We start from the raw sequence: 14,917 nt of genomic DNA, 5'->3' as shown, positions 1-14,917 counted from the left end.
AAAAATCCGTACCACGTGATTTCACAACTGTGTAATGTATTGACTAATTTTAAGAAAAATAAAATAATATTATTAGACGTACCCTGTAATGATTATATAAATACAAAAAAATTAAATTTCAAGTTACAAATGATATCACAAAATTATTCTAATTGCAAATTTTTAAAAACTGGCCATATTCATAATTATGACATTAATGATTTGATTTTAAGATTAAATGTAGAAATTGACTATGAGGAATATAATAATAAATTTATAAAAAATATATCTAAATTGTTAAAAAATAATTGTATGCAACAGAATAATAACACTGTTTCAGTCAGGTCAAAATATTCTTGCAGTAAAATAACAGATTATTTTCCTAGTGTGAAGAAAGGCTCAATTAATAAAAAACTGTGAATAAAACTATTCTTGATTACTTTAGCCAAATAAGGCAAAAAAATAGGCCATTGGAGGAAAACTATAATATTTCTCCTAGAGAAATTGAGAATGCACAATTTTTTCGAGGCGAATAGATTGGTAATACTGCATCAAAACATTGCTGGTATATTGGAAAAATCTGACATTTTTACAGTAACCTTACAGGAACTTTCGGATTCGTTTAGAAATATCGACGTCATTTGCTTGTCTGAAACATTTATTCTATCAGGAGATGAAAAACATTTACGACTGCCCGAATATGTTTTAGCAGACGCTTACTCCAGAAAATCGAAAAGACGGGGCGGAGTATGTATACTCTGTAAAAATGATATGGAATATAAAAAAATAAATTATTTAAAGGAAATGTCCATAGACAAATATTTTGAATGTTGTGGTATAGAAATCTCGCTCTGTAATTGTGTTTTGATTTGTCTTTACAGAATTCCAGAATCCTCAAAAGACCCTTTGACAGACCCATATATTTTCTTGGATAGACTTGACAAATTATTATTTAAATTAAGAAATAAATACAAAAAAAAAATATTATATTAGTGTGTATGTTATATTATTATAACATTTAAGCTGATAAAGGAAATCTTGAGTCATGTAGACAAGTCTTCTCAAGTAATGGCAATGTTCATTGACATGAGTACATACATACATACATACATAAAATCACGCCTCTTTCCCGGAGGGGTAGGCAGAGACTACCTCTTTCCACTTGCCACGATCTCTGCATACTTCTTTCGCTTCGTCCACATTCATAACTCTCTTCATACAAGCTCGGCGGTTTCGGGTACTTTTGACCTGACCCTTTACCAGGACGTCCTTAATTTGATCAAGATACGTTCGTCTAGGTCTTCCCACTCCGACCTTTCCCTCCACACTCTCCTTGTATATCTGCTTAGTCAACCTGCTTTCATTCATCCTCTCCACATGACCGAACCATCTTAACATACCCTTTTCTATTCCTGTAACTACATCTTCTTTCACATCACAACATTCCCTTATCACGCTGTTCCTTATCCTGTCACTCAATTTCGCACCCATCATACTCCTTAACGCTCTCATTTCCACTGCATTTATTCTGCTTTCATGCTTCTTTTGCCATACCCAACTTTCACTCCCATACATTAATGTCGGGACCAACACGCCCCTGTGCACAGCCAGTCGAGCCTTTTTGGATAGTTTCTGACTGCTCATAAAGGCATGCAAAGCTCCATTCACCATGTTCCCCGCGTTCACTCTCCTTTCAATATCACTATCATACTTGCCATCTGATGTAAACTTTGATCCTAGATATACAAACTCTTTCACTTGCTCCACTTTTTCTCCTCCAATCAAAATATTACATGCTGTCATTTCTTTCTCCATTTCAAAAACCAGTGTTTTAGTTTTACTTACGTTCACTTTCATTCCTTTCTCTTTTAAAGCTTCATGCATACAGTTTACCATCTCCTGTAACTCCTCCGCTGATGACGCCAGTATAACCTGATCGTCGGCATAGAGCAGACATTTGACGAGTAACTCATTCATCCTTAATCCACTTTTAGACTCTTTCAAATCTGTCAAACAGCTATCCATAAATAGGTTGAACAGCCACGGTGACGCAACACATCCTTGCCTAACACCTTTCTCAATCTTAAACCACTCAGTATGCGCTCCGTTTATCCTGACACAAGCACTCGAATCCTCATATAAGGATTTCAGTGCTCGTATTAAGAGACTGCTCACCCCATGCATAGAAAGTGCTGACCACAATTCATTCCTCTCAACTCTGTCATAGGCCTTTTCCAGATCTACGAATGTGCAATAGACTTTTTGACTCTTGGCCAAAAACTTTTCGGCTATGCACCGCAAGGAAAAGACCTGATCAGTACATCCCATTCCCTTTCGAAATCCCGCTTGAGCATCCCATATTTTGTCATCAGTTTCATTCCTGACTCTATTAATCAATACCTTAGCATACAATTTGCCGACGACGCTAAGCAGGCTTATACCACGATAATTTTTGCAGTCCAGCTGTGACCCTTTTCCTTTGTAAAGTGGCACGATAACAGCCTTACACCAATCTTTTGGTACTCGGCCGCTTCTCCAACACAAATTGAAAAGGCAGTACAACTGACTAGCTACTACGCCTTTTCCTGCTTTAAGCATCTCGACCGACACTCTATCACACCCAGCAGCCTTTCCCGCTTTCATACTCTTAAGTGCTTCCACAATTTCGAACATTTCAATTTCGCCTTCCATCTCATTCTCTTTTTCTTCGCTATAGCAGAAATCTTTCTTATTTCCTTCCTTTTTTCAAATAAACTTTCAAAATAGTCCTTCCATATCTTTAGTACACATTCTTCTCCTTTCACAACGCTACCATCCTGGCATCTGATCCTAGTCAGCTCTCTGGTTATAGTATTTCCTCGGGCTGACCTTACGGATTTCCAGAATACTTTCAGATTTGACTGAAAGTCTTCTGATAGCCTTTTATCAAAATCCTCTTTATACTCTTCTTTCTTTCTAATCACAGCTTTCTTAACCAAATCTTTCATTTTCTTATATTCCTTACGTGCTTCATTCACATCTTCATCTATAACCTCTTGCATTCTTAAGTTAGCTTTTGCTGCTAACAAATCCAGCCATGCTTTCTTCTTTAATCGCACAAGTTCTTGCACATCTTTACTCATCCACGCATTTTTGTGATTTTTTCCTTTCCTTCTTCTACTTACACCACACACTTCAACAGCTACTTTCACAATTCTTTCTTTAAATTCCTTCCATCCATCTTCAATATCGCTCATTTCCTCTAAATCTTCAAATTCATCCTTCAGTTTATTAATATACTTCTTACCTACATCCATATCTTGCAAATTTTCTACTTTTACTCTTTCCAAAGCGCTGGTTTGCTCCCTTACCCTGTGCCGCCAGCGATTGAAGATACCCCTTATCCGGGATATCACCAGTAAATGGTCCGAGTCAATGCCAGCACCGCGATATGCACGGGTATCCAGCACTTTGTTCTTCAATCTTTCATCTACAATCACAAAGTCTATCATACTTTTTAAAATACCTTCCACTCTTGTGTAGGTGTGGATCTCTTTATGTTGAAACATTGAGTTCGACACAAAAAGATCCCACTCTAGACAAATTTCTAATACACTTCTTCCATTATCATTCACCTTTTCGTCACCAAACGCACCAAGCACCTTTTCATATCCATCACGCTTTACACCCACCCATCCATTAAAATCACCTAACATAATAATCTTCTCATTTGGCTTGGTAACTTTCAATACTTCTCTTACACTATTCCAGAACTCCTCGTTTTCGCTTTTTGCTGATGTTGTACCCCTCGAACCCACATCCCAAGGTGCATAAACACCTAGAACGAAGATCCGAGTGATTCCAACTTTCAGCCTAATCCATAGAAGACGAGGGCTGACACACTCATACTCATTCACGCACTCAGCCATTCGTGCAGAAAGAATTAGACCGACCCCTTGACAGCCTCGGCTGGTACTGGAAATTCCAGACCAATACGCCGTGTAAGGGCCGTGCTGCGTCGCGTCGCATCCTTTCCGCTTCGTTTCATTCACGCACAACACATCCAAACGTCTTTCATCCATCATCTGGCATACTTCCTCAATCTTATCCTTCATTCCTCCTCTTACATTCATCGTCGCAAAGCGGCTTTCAGCAGACCGCATACCGCTCCCGCCGGGAACGAGACGTGATGGGGTGCGGACACCATCGCCGCCATCTAGGTGCTCTTTCAAAAAATTTGCATCCATGCGATTCCCACGAGACGCTAGGGAAAAATTTTGTCCGCCCCAGCAGAGCCCCGCATGCCAGGGTAAGGCTAGCCATTACCTGGGGGTCGCCCAACCCCATGGCGGAAGTGGCACGCTCGAGACTAGGCTCGCCCCTAGCCATGCATCCATCGGCGCGGCAGACCTTAGATTGGCAGGGATTTACATTAAAGAGGAATCCCAAGTCTATCCCTTAGTCGGCTCTTACGACATCCGTGGGAAAGAGATGGAGTGGTCCTATTCTTTTGTAATGGTGCCGGGAACCACACGGTAAATTGACATGAGTAAAGCGTTTAATTTCGTTTCGCATAAATTGTTATTAGCTAAATGTGAGAGGTATGGCCTAAGAGGTAATGTATACAATTGGCTTCAATCATATTTAAATAACAGAACTCAATATGTAGTTATAACAAACCTTGACAATAACAATAATGAATTATCATATAAATCAAAAGGACTAACTAGTAATGTTGGTGTGCCTCAAGGAAGCATTTTAGGGCCCCTTCTATTTATAATATATATAAATGATCTTCCTAGAGCAACAGAACATTTTTGCTCTCTATTTGCAGACGATCTAGCTGTAGTAATTCCTAATATTAATAATTCAAAAATTGAGTATAATAATGACATTAACAAAACTTTACATGACATTAATGAGTATTTAAATAACAATAATTTAAAAATGAATTCCGAAAAAACTAAATTTATTCAATTCCATAACCAGAGAAATAATAAAAAAACTGACATTACCGTTAAGCATAATGACCAATTAATTAAAGAGTGTAATGAAATTAAATTTTTGGGAATAACATTAGACAAAAACTGTACCTGGAAACCTTACATAAAATACTTACGGAGTAAAATTAATAGTTTCTCTTATGCGTTATGGCGACTTGTTAATATAACTAACCAAAAAACAGCATTACTGGCATACCACGGCTATGTAGCTGCAAGTCTTAGATATGGAATAGTAGTGTGGGGAAATGCAGTTGACTTGGATAGAGTATTCATAGCACAAAAAAACTGTATTCGATCTTTATGTAATATATCTCAAATGACAAGCTGCGTACAGTATTTCAAAAAATTAAATTTATTGACATTGCCATCGTTATATATTTATGAGATAGGTTGCTTTGTTAAGGGAAATGTATTTATTTCGGCGAAATTCTGATATAACAAATAGATACCGTGGTAGATACCCAAACAAATTAGTACTACCAGTTATGTCAACGGTTTTATACCATGAAAGTTGTTATCCGATGGCTATTCTAATTTTCAATAAACTGCCGGATAACTTGAAGGATTTACCCTTACCAATATTTAAAAGTAGACTAAGAAACATTCTGATTCAAAAGTGTTATTATTCTGTAAAAGACTTTTTATGTGACAAGGAAATTTATGAACACATCGACAAGCGATAATGTGACCAAGTAAAATACTTAGCTAAATCTATATATTTTTTTGTATAATATTATAATCAGAAATTTGCATGCCTATTTTAGGTTAAGAGTGAGAAACATAAATGTACTTTGACCTGTAATACCACTTTTAACGCAAATAAACTTACTTACATTTATTGTTAGTAACACAGAAATCTTAAAACCTAATGTTAGTAAATACAAAACAGGACATTACACTACAGTTGTACATTTTTCAGCATGTGAATCATCAAGCAATGATTCACATACTGAAAATCGACACGTGTCGCGAACAAATTCAGAATACTGTTGGAGCTAGCCCGAAGTCTGTTAGCCAGGGATGTGCACCGTTTGCGCATAGTGGTGTAGAAACAATCCACTCGTGCCTCGGCGAACATCCCCGACGCACTACAACGTCGGGACAACCCCAACAGCACCCTGAAGGCATCATTATATTGGACACGTAGGGCATTAAATTGCTTCTTTGTATATTGTACCCATAGGCTGCTCGTGTAGAAGGATGTGCAGTATGCTCTAAAGAGAGTTATTTTTACTTGTCTAGAACAACGAGCAAATCTACGGGCTATCATATTAGCACGCATAGAAAGCGCCCTACGCTCCCTTTCAATGTCTGTATTGTCTTTCAAGTCAGAGGTCAACCAGTGTCCAAGGTATTTAAATTTATATACCCTTTGTAAGGGCGTCTTATTTAATACTATTGGTGGAATAGTGACCGGATTTTTCCCTCCAGCTTGAAAGACCATAGATACACTCTTCTTCTCATTATATAATAAGCCATGACTGGTGGCGTATCGCTTGCACACACTCAACAACCGATCGAGGCCGCAGGGAGAGGCACTCAGCAGAGCCATGTCGTCCGCATAACTAATATTGTTTAGACATTTGTCATCAATATGGCAGCCATATTGATGACATATGTCTATATACCCTATTGGTTTAAAGATACTTTTTAATAACAATAGGAGGTATTAAATAACGAGACTGCTTATGAAAAAGAGTTTTATTTTAAAAAATATTCTACAATCGAATGCTCCCCTTCAATATACTCCCCTTCCCTCGCCACACACCGTTCCATTCGTTTTTTCCATTGGTCAAAGCAATGCTGGAAGTCTTCTTTTGTAAGAGCATTTAGGAGCTCCGCCGATTTTCGCTTCACCTCTTCCATCGACTCGAACCGGGTTCCTTTTAAGGCAGACTTGATCTTCGGAAATAGGAAAATGTCACAGGGTGCCAAATCAGGCGAGTACGGCGCGTGTTCGAGCACTGGAGTGCCTCTAGCGGCTAAATAACGCTTCACATACAGCGCGTTATGGGCAGGTGCGTTGTCCTGGTGCAAGATCCACGATTTGCTTTTCCACAACTCCGGCCGTTTCTTACGAACTCGCTCTCGCAGCGTTGCCAAAACTTTCAAATAGTTAAGTTTACAGTCTCAGCAATCATCCGAATGCTCATACGACGATCTCCGCGCACAATTTCATTTATTTTGGTCACTGTTTGCGGAGTTGAAACAGAGACAGGTCGACCTGGACGTTGGTCATCTTCGGTGCTCTCTCGGCCTTCAGAAAACCTTTTATACCATTCGAAAACACGCGCACGAGAAAGAGAATTCTCACCATAGGCCTCTTTCAACAACTTATAGCACTCAGTCGGAGTTTTTTTTAATGTAACGAGAAATTTCACATTGATCCGCTGCTCGTGTTTTTCGTCACACATCGTTATCGGCACGAGAAAAAAAACACGTTCGTTTCTAACCTCTACACAAAAAATACTACTACAGCGACAAAAACGTGTTTTCGTACTGGAATAGTAGACACTTCCAGCTATCCAATGCTGCATTCGTTTCCCACCCTACCCCTCTAGGACGCCTTCTGCTCGCGCAGTCTCGTTATTTAATAGCCAGACCTCGTATGACACTATGTACACCAAGTGGGGAGAGGCTAGTGTTCTGAGATACTAGCTCTGCTTAGTTTAGGCACTAGTCTCTCACAATCTTTAATGTAATTTGCAACATATTGTTTACTTTGTTAATGTATTTATAGATTGTAGAGAAAAATAAAGATTTTTTGATTTTGATTTTTTTTGAAAACGGAGTGTGCCCAGTCCTGAGGCCATTTTCCTGTCTCCCAAACGCGATTGCAGATAACATGCAACATTTCAATTCCGTATTCGCCCCTTGCTTTGAAGATCTCGATCGGAATGTGGTCAGCTCCCACAGCTTTGTTCTTTTTCAAGTGATCGATTGCGGCTCGTACTTCACTCTTCAGTATAGATGGTTTCAATGCAGTTTTCGTAATTTTACTAGTGTTACATGATAGTGTTGTACTGTCATCGCTAAAAAGTTGCTCACAATATTCTCTCCATACACCCACAATATCCTTGATTTTCGTTACGGTCGCACCATTTGAATCATCAATAGCCCAGGTTTTGGGATTGAATTGACGAGTTATGAAACGTATCTTCTTAAACAGGTCTTTCGTTTCATAGCGTTCTGCGTTTTTTTCCAACTCTAAACAGATATTTTTGAGATGGTTATTTCGATCTCTGCGAGAAGAAGATTGGATCCTAGTACTTATCAAGTTTAAATCCTGAACAGATGCACCTTTGGATTTCATCTCACGACGGTGCTCCACAAGACACCAGGTATCGTCTGACATCCAATGTTGGTGTTTACCTTTAGTTTAGGCAGGTTGGGTCGAGCGAACAGTGTCTTTTATTTGCTTTTTTGCGGATTGCCAGAGTGAGTCCGAATCATTACCTAGTGCTCTTGACCTCCATGTGCTGCTATCGGCTGATAATTGATTCATAAAAGCCGTTTAGTCTATTATTTCGAGCTTCTTGTTAACTTTACGATGTAAAGACTTTCACAACTTAAGTTTGAGGTTGCATTCAAGAAGCTGATGGTCAGATTGACAGTCAGACCCGGGCAGTGTGTGTGCGTTTATAATTGAACTTCGCCATCTGGCTCTTATGAGTATATGGTAAATCTGATTGCGGTGTTGGCCATCAGGGAACGTCCAGGTGTATAGTCGTCTAAGGTGATGCTGGAATACTGAATTCATGATAGTGAGATTGTTGTCGGCTGCGAATTGGAGTAATCTCTCCCCTCGAGCATTCCTTTGGCCGAGACCATAGTTGCCTACAATATTCCGCAGACCCACATTCATACGTGTATCACCCACTTTAGCGTTGAAATCGCCAAGTATGATCAGCAGTTCTCTATTTGGTATTGTTGCTATTGAAGATTCAATGTCATTGTAGAAAGTTTCTTCATCTTTATCTTTCGCCGCACTGGTGGGTGCATACACCTGCACAATATTTAAAGGAGTGGGTGATGTACCGAGTTTCATTGTTATAATTCTAATGCTGACAGGGTTTATAACCTAGGACCGCTTTAGTCCACTGTTTAAGAATTACAATGGCCACTCCAGCGTAGCTGCTAGTATCGTCTCCTGAATAATAGATGGTATGATTATCCAAGTCTCGGTGGCCACTTCTTTTCCAGTGAGTCTCGCTTAAACCGGTAATTATGGTGCCGCATCGGTGGAACTCATGATCTAAGATGTGTAATTTACCCTCATCGAAGAGTCCACGTACATTCCATGTGCCTATACGGATGTTTTTGCGCAATTGTGGATGTGTGTGGATGGATTTGTTCTCTTCCAGTAGCATAATTTTCAAGGAGAGCCTGGTCGCCTACATCCCCTCGGCCGGCAGCCAATTTCACACTTTGAGTCCCGGAAAACTCAAAGCGCCGGTCGCTACGCGGATCGTCAAGCAAACGTACTTTTATATTGTTTTGCATTTTCATCATTCAACTCTCGTGGGAATAAATAATGTAGTAGCATCCCGTTGCTTTCTACATCGCGGAACTACAAACTCAGTGTCCGTAGAATTCTGTTAATGAACCGGTCCAGATTAAACTTCTTTACGCTTCACTACAGTACTGATGGCTGCCACTGCCCTCCATCAGGATTCAGAAACCAAGCCTTTGTGGCTCGCTTCTTCCGCTGCATTGACCGTACCGACATCCCTTGTCTCCGCCCAATCCACCGTTGAGGTCTTCACCCGTAACCCTGGACACAGGCTCCACGTTATTCCCCGCAGAACTGAGTCCCTGCTGTACTTGGCCATCTTCACACTCCGGCCTACTGGAGTATAAGATGTCCCCCGCGACATGGACGCGCCAGACAGGAATTACCCAAGTGAAGAGTAGAGAAGGTGAATCTACTCTCTCAGGGGCCGGGTTAATGGACGTGTATGTCTCCACGCCCAAGGCAAGTAGTATGTAGTGAGTGTAGTGTGTAGTATGTGTGTGTAGTGTGTAGTATGTAGTGAGGAGATAATAGATGGAATTTTTATAGGCAATACCATGGTTAGTCCAAATAATGGAACTATACCAATTACAATTTTAAATACTACAAACAAATACAATTAGATGAAATTAAACAAAATATTCATAAACTGGATATTTAAAATTGCTGTGATGTTGAAAATATTTTAGTAAACGCGAGTAGAGTAAAAGAACTGTTTACACAATTAAAATTAAATCATTTAAATTCAGATGAACAACTGGAAATAGGAAAAACGATAAATTATCCGTTACAAACTAATATAAACAATCTATTCAATAAAAACCAGATGCAGATCCTGTTTTTGTAAAAAACTATAGACTACCTTATTCACAAAAACAAGAAATAAATAATCAAATAAATAAAATGCTTGATGATGGAATAATAGAACCAACAAAAAGTGAATGGTCAAGCCCAATTCTACTAGTGCCAAAGAAAAATGATTCAACGGGTAATAAAAAATTGAGATTAGTAATAGATTACAGAAAATTAAACGATAGGATTCAGGATGACAAGTTTCCTCTTCCCAATATAACAGAGATATTAGATTCATTGTCGGGATCTATTTATTTCAGTCATCTTGATTTATTTTCCGGGTATTATCAACAAGAATTAGAGGAAAGTTCAAGAAAGTATACTGCATTTTGTTCAGGTCAATACCAAATGACACGGCTACCTATAGGGCCCAAAACGAGTCCAAATTCATTTAGTAGAATGATAACTTTGGTAATGTCAGGACTTACATATGAAAAATGTTTCGTTTATTTAGACGACGATATTATAGTATTTGGAAGGAATTAAGAAATGCATAATAAAAATTTAATACAAATTTTAGAAAGACTACGGAAAGTAATGTGAAAATTGTAACTCCTATAAGTTGGCAAATATCATTCTACATAAAATCTATTTCTTCTTAACTAAATAAACTAAATAATTAGCAAGTAAGTATTGATTCCAAAACATCATTATTTCATTTAACTAAATTACTATTTACTTACTTTCTTAATATATCTAATAGTAACTCATTAAATAAATTTAACTAGGTATATTTTGTGTGTTTTCATAAACTTTAATAACAATACATAAAAATAACTTTAAATTCCTAGTTTGGTGACCCATACTTTAAACAATAAATACTAATTTATCGCGCCAATCCTTTCACCTTTCTGATTATTCCGCTGACTATTTCAGCTATCTGCGTCGCTGTGTGCTGGCAACAGTGCGCTGCCTACAGCAGGCTCAGCCCTACCTAGGGGGTATTCATCACAGAGGGAGTATCAGCGTAGCGAGGAGCGTGAGCCAATTCATTTTATTTATTTACAATAATTTCTTGTTCTGATTTTCATTCAATTTTGATTTCTATTTTTTTTACTTTACTTAATTTCATTATAAACTCATAATGCCTAACCCTGCTTCTGAAACTGAGTCAAGCAAAAACCAATCAAAGGAACTAAGAGAATTATACATAAAACGGAGCTCAGTTAAGGGGCAAATAACAAAATATAAAAATTTTCTTTATAATGTTAGTCAGAGCAAGGACTTATCCAATCTTGAACTTGCAGAACTATCTGTCAAATTGAGTAGGTTTGAAGCACTATCATTGCGTTTTGATGACTTGCAATCTCAGATTGAGGTTTTAAATTCTGATAATTTATCTCACGAAATTGATGAACGAGAAAATATTGAGCATGAGTTTGTTGTTAATATTGCAGCATCAAAAAAATTAATTGATTACTTAAAAGGAGAGGCAGCACGAATAATATCCAACCTAGAAATATCATCAGCAAACTACTCGGAAGCATGGAAACTTCTTTATGACCGTTACAACAATAAACGTTTGTTAACTAATCATCATTTAAATTCATTATTAAATATACAGCCAATTACACGTGAGTCCGAGAAGTCACTACGTTTCCTGGTAGACCACATGACAAAAATTTACGCGCCTTGTCCAGCTTAGGCCAACCTACAGATAAATGGGATATGTTACTTATATTCATGTTTTCATCAAAATTAGATAGCCAAACCCTAACTAAGTGGGAAGAATATCGAAATACACTAGAAGATATTCCTAATTTAAATAATTTTAAACAATTTTTAATAATCGTGCAGATGTACTAGAGGCTATAAATATAACCAATTACGACATTAACTCCTCAAACAAAAGGGCACCTACATTTGCACGCAGCCCTCAGTCTCAAAAGACAAATAGTGCTAATAATAAAAATACTAAAAATATTTCCTATACAAAATCTTTTGCTAGTACAAATTCAGAGCGGACAAACGTATTTGTATGCATTATTTGCGGTGACAACCATCGAATTTATGATTGTGCAATTTTTAAGGCGAAGAGTGTCCAAGATAATTTAAGTGATGTTAAGAAATTTAAACTATGCTCTAATTGTCTTCATCAAGGTCATCCGCTTAATGAATGTCGAATGGGACCGTGTCGTGAAAGCAAAAAACGCCACAATACGTTGCTTCACGATCCTGACTCTAATAAAACGTCAGCTACTACTGAATATAATATCGCGGTAAACCATTCTTCACAAAATCAGCAACAAGTACTTTTGTCTACCGCCCTTATAGAAGTTTGCAACCCAGTGATAAGGGCAACATCGGAGGTTCGAGCTCTCCTGGATTCAGGAAGCCAGTCTTCGTTTATTTCTTCTTCTCTAAATGACGAGTTGGCATTAAACTCAACTCGTATAGATAATTTGCGAATTATTGGTATAGGCAATAGCAACTGCAATAATGTGACTGAGTCATGCACTATTCAAATTAATTCTATAAACACGCCTTTTAGCGTTCAGTTGTCTTGTTTAGTATTAAACGAGTTAACTAGTGGACTACCTAAAACTCCCATTGATATCAAGACACTAAAATTGCCATCTTCTATAATCTTAGCCGATCCTACATTTTATCAGCCATCTAATGTTGATGTCTTGATAGGAGTTGATCTATGTTGGCACGTACTTGGGGGAGAACAAAGAAATTTAGGTCCTAATCTTCCAAAACTGCATAGTTCTAAATTTGGCTGGTTGATTTCCGGTCCCATATATACAAAAGTAAACTACAACTCCGTTCAATGTAATCACGCATCTGTTCTACAAAATGCAGACGATGAAATACATAGAATGCTTCTTATTTTTTGGAATCTCGAAGAGGTTCCCAATAAAACTAAATTGAGCGATAAGGATAAATATTGCGAAAAACATTTTTTACTTAATACCACAAGGCTAGAAAATGGTAGATTTTGTGTGAAGCTACCCTTAATAGATGAACCCGATTGCTTAGGTGATACTTACGCATTGGCTAAAAAACGTTTTATTAATTTAGAAAAAAGATTTAAGCGAAATCCAACTCTTAAATTGGAGTATTCTTAATTCATTAATGAATACAAAATGTTAGGACATTTCACAGAAATAACAACTAAACCAGAATTTTGTTATTTTCTATGTCACCACGCTGTACTCAAGGAAACCAGTGAGTCAACTAAATTAAGAGTGGTTTTTGACGGTTCAGCGCCATCCACATCCGGTTATTCTCTTAACGACATTCTTTTATCGGGACCCAACATACAAGACTCCCTTTTCTCCATCCTAGTTAGAGCTAGACAATACAAATATCTACTGACTGGCGACATTGAGAAGATGTATCGTCAGGTAGAAGTCACTGAACCTGATCGTGACTTACAATTGATACTATGGAGAGAAAGGGAATCTGATCCCATTAAAATATTGAAACTAAATACACTAACTTACGGCACAGCAAGTGCGAGTTATTTAAGTACTAGGTGTGTCTATCAATTGGGTGAAGAATTTGAAGATGAATTGATCAAAAATATAATTCAATCAGACTTTTACGTCGACGATTTGATAACTGGTTGTAATAATGAAATTCAATTACATTATATTGAAAACAAAATTGCTAATGTACTGAGTTCTGGATGTTTTAACCTAAGAAAATACAAAAGTAATCTGCCCTGTCTAGTTCAAGATATCAATTCTAGTTTAAATTCGCAGGAAAGTCTAATGTTCAGCGAATCTACTAGTACCCTAGGTTTAGGTTGGAACCCGGTTAATGATACCCTACATTTTCCTACTATTGATATACCACAAAATACAGTTGTTACTAAAAGATTTATTTTATGTCAATCTTCGATCCATTTGGGATCCTTAGCCCATTTATAATTATTCCAAAGATAATGCTACAAAAACTATGGCTAAACAAAATAGATTGGGATCAGCCCGTTCCAAAGGACATAGAATTGTCTTGGAACAGCTTTCAGAACAATGTACGATCGCGTTCATATCTGCAGTCATAGTTTTATAATTTTTACGGGTTAAAATAGCGTGCACTGTGGTTCCACTAGATACACACACACATGCATATTTAAAAAGAATAAATATTCCTTCAAATGAATACGGTCTTTAATACCAATGATTACTAAGTAAAACAGTTTATTACCGATAATTGTCGATCGAGATATCATCGTCTCTCATTATTTGCAAAAGATTTGCTTATAGAGGGAAGCCTGCGACTGCCAGACTTATAACATTTCAATAAGGTTGAAAGTTTGTCTGCACACGACCCTAACATAGGTAGTGGTTCCTTTGAAAGTTATTGGGTAGCAATTTTATTACTTCGTGTGAGCAAGTGAGATCTAAGATATATTAGATAATCTCGCTTGCTCACACTCGCTTGTTCTAGTTACTAGCGTTACTTGGATTCCGAAGTTATTCAAGGATTTTTTTGTCTATTTTAGTGTTACTGGCAATTTTCAAGGTGCCATTTGAACTAAGTAACTGACTGACTAACTAACTAACTAATATCTAAGAATTACAATACCCGTGTCTTCAAACACGGAAATCAGCAAGAAATATTAAACAGGAGGGAGCAAAAT

At 37.6% G+C, this 14,917-nt stretch overlaps 1 pseudogene; it reads left to right on the top strand.

Annotated features, from left to right (window-relative positions):
* The first annotated feature begins 3,380 nt into the window (after nucleotides 1-3,380).
* On the top strand, nucleotides 3,381-14,065 carry LOC132904329 (uncharacterized; annotated as a pseudogene).
* Nucleotides 14,066-14,917: the final 852 nt, after the last annotated feature.

Source organism: Amyelois transitella, chromosome W (assembly GCF_032362555.1).
Source record: "Amyelois transitella isolate CPQ chromosome W, ilAmyTran1.1, whole genome shotgun sequence".
NCBI classification, from domain to species: Eukaryota; Metazoa; Arthropoda; class Insecta; order Lepidoptera; family Pyralidae; genus Amyelois; species Amyelois transitella.
The sequence above is the reverse complement of the archived record's forward strand: the minus strand, read 5'-3'. Positions and strand labels throughout refer to the sequence as shown.